The 6,144-nt window shown below is 34.3% G+C and overlaps 1 protein-coding gene across 4 annotated transcripts in view; it reads right to left on the bottom strand.

The window, feature by feature from the left end:
* Nucleotides 1-5,512, bottom strand: part of RBBP8 (RB binding protein 8, endonuclease) — a 97,856-nt gene extending 92,344 nt beyond the window's left edge. For 2 of the 4 annotated variants that reach the window (XM_077778138.1, XM_077778142.1), the window contains exons 1-2: nucleotides 5,340-5,510; nucleotides 4,295-4,368 (exon numbers count right to left, since the gene is read on the bottom strand). The gene's annotated coding sequence lies outside the window, so the exon portion shown is untranslated. Of the gene's footprint in view, nucleotides 1-4,294; nucleotides 4,369-5,339 lie in introns of all 4 variants that reach the window. The other 2 variants (XM_077778144.1, XM_077778139.1) reach the window with 2 other exon arrangements.
* Nucleotides 5,513-6,144: the final 632 nt, after the last annotated feature.

Here is a 6,144-nt window from a genome sequence, read left to right as displayed (position 1 = left end):
TGTCCCGGCCTCTCCCCGCCCCCAAATTCTTTTTTTTTTTTTTTTTAAAGTAAGTTCTATGTCCAATGTGGGGCTTTAACTCATGACCCCAAGATCAAGAGTCTCATGCTCTGCCAACTGAACCAGCCAGGCGATCCCATACAGAAATATAAATATACATATAAAAACATATATGTATATTTATATATATTTATTTAATTTTATTTATTTTGAGAGAGAGAACGTGTGCATGCATGCGAGGGAGGGGCAGAGAGAGAAAGAGGGAAAGAGAGAATCCCAAGTAGGCTCCATGCTGTCAGTGCAGTCTGATGTGGGTCTCAGTCCCAATAACCATGAGATCATGAGCTGACCTGAGATCAAGAGTCCATCACTCAACTGGCTGAACCACCCAGGTGCCTCTAAAATATATTTTAAATTTATATTACTCCCTGCCTTCTTTTTAGTTGTTTACAGTAATATCCACTCTAAGTATATGAAAATAAATATGCAAATTAAATAATTTAATGAGAAGTCAAATAAAGCTAATTTTTAATCTAATAAAATAGTTTTAATATGAATATTATACACTTAGTGGACTAAATTGATGAAGTGAGATTTTTGTCGTTAGGTATACCATCTACATACAAACTTTTAACTTTAAGAGAAAACAAAATTCATTTACCATGGATATAAATTCAAATTATAGTATAGCTAGCTTATTAAAGATTATTTGTATAGCAATTAAACATCTTTCAGGAAATTAAAATTAGTTGTAAGAGCTTACTAAGATCATTTGTGTTATAAGTGGGTCTATTTGTTGGCTTGAAGATCAAGTCATAACCTATTTCCTGCTCTTTATTTACACACTGGATGTATCAATCCACCCAACTTTAGTTAGGCAAGCTCTTACAATGTTTTGTCACACTATTCTGAACTCCCTTCTGACCCATGATATCGATTTCATAAATATCTCACGTGTGAACTCTGCTCACTGGCTTCACCTTCTAATCGATTTATCGTTAATTTAATATTACTTTTAGAAAATATTAAATCCTATTCCATCTTATGTCTTATACCCAACACATTTTGCACTCAATCTCTGTATTATTATTTACTATCAAGAAGATGAAATATAATTTAATATTGACTTCTAATAAATCTAATTTGGAAGAGAATCTTTTGGAAGAACAAACATATTCTATAGCCCTGAAGAAATAATTTAATTGGTAGTAGAAACAACACAATCCTTAGAGCATATGGAAATCTTTATCCAACTAATTTGATGTCATATAAAATAATAGATATAAATGCATATGAAATGTCTTTGAAAAAACCTGTATGAGGCACAAGTAAGGTATAATTTGTACTATCCCTGCCACAGTTGCTTCCTTTGGTATAGATGATTGAAATTTGAAATTTTAGGGTGTCTGGCTGGCTCAGTCCATAGAGCATGCAACTTTTGATCTCTTAACAGAGACTCTCTTTTACCTAAGGGACCTATCTGCGTAATAAGGCAATCTTTGTTTTTCTAAACATCTCCTTGAACCTTGTTATTGGCCTTCCTCCCCTTTGTATTCTCAAACCTTAAGCATCTCCTTGCTCTTAAAAGCTTCTTGTTGCCTTATTTCCCTAGGATCTTCAAGTCCGTGTGGCTTCCCCAAATGCCTATTAAATTTGATTTTCTCCTATTAATCTGTCTTACGTCAATTTGATTCTAAGTCCACCTAGAAGGAGCATAGGACAGGGGTGCCTGGGTGGCTTAGTCGGTTAAGCGTCTGACTTTCGCTTAGGTCACGATCTCGCGGTTCGTGGGTTCGAGCCCCGCGTCGGGCTCTGTGCTGACTGCCAGCTCAGAGCCTGGAGCCTGTTTCAGTCTGTGACTCCCTCTCTCTCTGACCCTCCCCTGCTCATGCTGTCTCTCTCTCTTTCTCTCTCTCCTAGAAATAAATAAAACATTAAAATATATATATATAGAAGGAGCATAGGACAGAGGAAGGGCTTCCTCCCTGACACTTTCCATAGTTGCTAATTTAGTTTTTATCTCTCTGCCAAACATAAAAAGTATATTCCAAGCTAAGCTTTTACTTCTCTTACATAAGTTGTTTGTTGAAATTTATTATATATTTTATTAAAGAGGTGGGAAGGGTTTTGACATTTGTTGCATCTACTATATTCTAGGGACTATGCTAGGTATTTTACGTACCATATCTCATTTAATCCTCCCAACAACTGAGAGAATGATATTACTTCCTTAACTTACAGAGGGAGAAAAGGGAAGTCAGAGTTAAATAATTACCAAGTGTAAATGCGTTTGTAGCAGCCAGTATTCAAATCCATCTTAGTTTGGCTCAGAAGCCCACATGTTTTTTGGTATACTACCTTATCTCCTGATTGTAAAAATGAGAAACAAATGGAAGTGAATATTTTTCAGAGTTCACTTGGACTAAACTAAATTTACCAAAGTTGAGAAGCATCCCTCAGGTAAGATTTTACCTGTGAAAAAACAAGGGGATTAGGAGAATTAACATTTAGTTCTAGAAATCAGAATTGGAATTTTTGAGCCTTTGGTTCTAAAGCTTTCTCTGGCCCCATTTCCTTGGAATTCCTCAAGTTAAAAACATTTAAAACAGTTTTTGAGCACTTGCATACAAAACACTGTCTTAAGAACTCACCCTTTACAAAAGCAGATTCTGTCACCTCTAAAATGGGTTTTGAATTCTGCAATTCTGATCTTTATAAGTTTATTGAAATTTTCCCATCAGTTCAAATCAAATTTTAGACATACTAACTTCTTAGATAAATCTTAAATTATATCTACATGAGAGTTCTTAAAACAACACAAAATATATATGTATATATGCATATGTACTAAGAAAATTAACATTTTTATCGTTTATAAAATGAATCAGCAAAGACTCATTAGCGTAACTATACAACACAATTTTACCTTCTTATAATTCTTTTAGAAAACAGATTAGATTTCATGTAGTATTCAGATGAGTCAGTGAAAGATAGTGAAAAATATTAGTCTGGGCTGGTATTCAGAAAACTGGGATGTTCTGGTCCCAGCTCTACCTTTAGATTTTCTAGTAGTGATTTAGCTACAATTTTGGGCTTTTCATTCAACTGAAAAATGAGGATTTGGATGCATTGGTTATTCTTTAAAAGTTCTTCAAACTTAAAAATGTCATGATTCTAAGTGGTTTTGGTAAGAAACATATGAAGATATTCAAGAAGGAAAGAGGTTGCAGTTGTTAAGAATAGCTAGCATTGACAAAAAGAGCCATTGTGTGAAACTGAGCAGCTAGAAATAAGGACAAAGGAATGCATCCCTGACTAAATTTAAAGAATAGAAGTTTTTAAAGGAGTAGAACACTTTTTGATGTAGGCCCTGAAATAATGTAGGACTGTATAGAATACACACACACACACACACACACACACACACACACACAGTTCCCTAATTTGATTTATAAATCCATATGTCCTTAATTTTAACCAAAACATCACACTGTATCAGTATTTTAAAGGAATCAATTTACAGAAATACATAAAGGTCATAGGACTTTCATATATTTGAAACTGTAAATTCCATTGTATGAAAGCTGTAGAATCCTTTTCCAAAGTGTAGTTAGGCTTGAAATTTTACCCATAGATTTTATATGAAATATATATCTAGTTTCTGAATAGCTTTTCTCAAAACTATAAACATAAAAAATGCTCACTAAATAAATTGGAATCCCCACTTAAGCTTATCTTTAAACAGTAAGCCCTGGGGGCACCTGGCTGGCTCAGTCAGTAGAGCATGTGACTCTTAATCTCAAGGGTCTTGAGTTCCAGCCCCAAATTGGGTACAAAGATTACTTAAAAACACAAAAAACAAAACAAAACAAAAAGCAGTAAGCCCAGTATTTTAAACACAGTATAGTTTAAGAATTTTAAATCACTATATAGAATATACTTACCAGAAACACTAAAAGTATAACTCTATTGACATGTATGTATATCTTGCCTGAAAACTGATTGAAAAGGGAAACATTCAACAAACTAAAAATTTTGATCCATATCCTCCCCCACAAAAAATTGTCAGAATACAGTTTATAATGAATAAAATTAATTTGGGTTTGCTGAATCAGCATATCCCTTATGCAGATTCAACATTGCATAGGTTTTTAGAAGTTTAGCTGCATTTGCAGAAGTATTATGCAAAATTGCCTTGCAGAAGTATTATGCAGAATTGCCTTGGAGTAGGACTGAAAAGCATCCAAGACTTTCCCTGCAAAAAATGATATCTCATCTGAACATTATTTCTCACCTTAAAATTCTTTATTAATATCCTAAAGAAACTCTTAGAGTCTTTGAGTTTGATATAATGACACAGTGAGGATCCTAGGAACAATGAAAAAAAAAGATGCATCAGTCTTGTTCAGTTTATATTAAAGTGACCTACAGACAGCTCTTGACAGGAAAGTATTCAGTTTTAATTCCTAGATAAATTCATGTATCAGCTGCTATGTTAACTGAATGCCCAGAAGATATGTGCATTCAATTCAATCCAATATTAATAACTAAGGGGGTAGTTTGGTATGCCAAAATAAATATAAAGGGATTGGTAACTTTGATTTTAGATGACACAAACAACTTAAAATAAATTAATTACATCAATAAAAGAGAGAGGTAGAAGAATAATTTTATAATATAATATAAAGGAAGATCAAAATATTCTTTAACTTAAGTTTTTCAGACCCAATAGGCATGACAAAACCTGTCTTCATTCCTTTCTATTCAGCTCAGCAAGTGCTTTTGAGCTCCAATAGTTAATCAGTTACCAGATTCCACAATCTTTGTTTTCCACACTCCTCAATTCCTACTGTGAATTGTTCCTCTAATGTACTTAGGATCACCAAGCAGGCCAACACTAATTTTTTATGCCTTAAAAAGGCAATTATTATTGTATCCACAATTAGATTTACCATGTAAAATTGTTACCATATAGCAACAGCCTATAAAACATAATAGTATATTATCAAAGAAGTAGATGGCTTAAGATGAATCATTAATAGGTGAAATAGATTTAGCAAAATTTTTCAACCCAGCTTTCTTCATGACTATAGCCATGCCCAACCTACAAAAAAGTATAGCAAAAGTATAGTGTATTATATACTAAATACCTTTTATCTAAACAAATCAATTAATATATATAAGTATTATAAAATAATATCTAACCAACTTTACATAAATGGTATAATCTAGGTATTACCATGTTAAAAAATAGATACCTGTTTAAACATCATTTCTTAATTTAACCTTAAATTAAGATGCATAGAAAATTGAGAAATAGAAAAAATATATTAACTTACCCTTCAATTTATTTAGAAAACCTTTGCTCTGGGTCAAAAGCACAAGGTATTTCACTTCTGCTTCTGAAGCTATAAACTTAAACTGTAGATGAGAGGAAGCCACCACTCTGGACCACGCTAGAGTTTGCTAGACACCACTGCTATGTGGAAGAGTCCTGCTGCATCTAAGCTATATACAGTGTGCAATGGATAACCTAATATGCCTTTCATTTAACTGGCTGGGCAGGTTTCTACCGTCTGTGGAACATGGAATCAAACCAGAATATGTTGGCATAACAGTCCAGTCAGACCGGTTCTTCTGTAGATCCAGAACCTGTCCAACCAGTCTGCATCAAAGGCTAGCCCAACAAGTTGCAGCTCACCTCTGCTAAGCTTGTATGGGTGAGTTATCCCCACCTCCCATCCACTCCCAACAAACTGCTCAGAATGTTGTAGCCTCCAGCAAAATAATTCAGAGTTCTAGTGGGAGGGATAGATCTATGTCAGGCATAGCAAGAGTCTATTGTTATAAACCTCTCATTGTAGATACTTGAGTATCTATCATCCTCTAGGTAGGTAATCCTTTTAAAAATGTACTCCAGGGCTTTCTGCAGATTAAAGACTCTAGAAAGAGATTATCTACAATGAAGAAGAATCCATAATGCCTGACCTTTTCCACTAGGCCACTTGGCTCTGCTTGGTTTAGCTAAGCCTTGAGAGGGAGGTTGATATTCCCTACAAGGATAGTGGCCTTGAGAGCTGGAAGGAAGCATTCTTAGAGGGAGGAAAACAAGGTGTAGTTTGACCAAACTTTTGCCTGGATATG

Source organism: Crocuta crocuta, unplaced genomic scaffold, assembly GCF_008692635.1.
Source record: "Crocuta crocuta isolate KB4526 unplaced genomic scaffold, BGI_CrCroc_1.0 scaffold26, whole genome shotgun sequence".
In the NCBI taxonomy this organism is placed as follows: domain Eukaryota; kingdom Metazoa; phylum Chordata; class Mammalia; order Carnivora; family Hyaenidae; genus Crocuta; species Crocuta crocuta.
The sequence above is the reverse complement of the archived record's forward strand: the minus strand, read 5'-3'. Positions and strand labels throughout refer to the sequence as shown.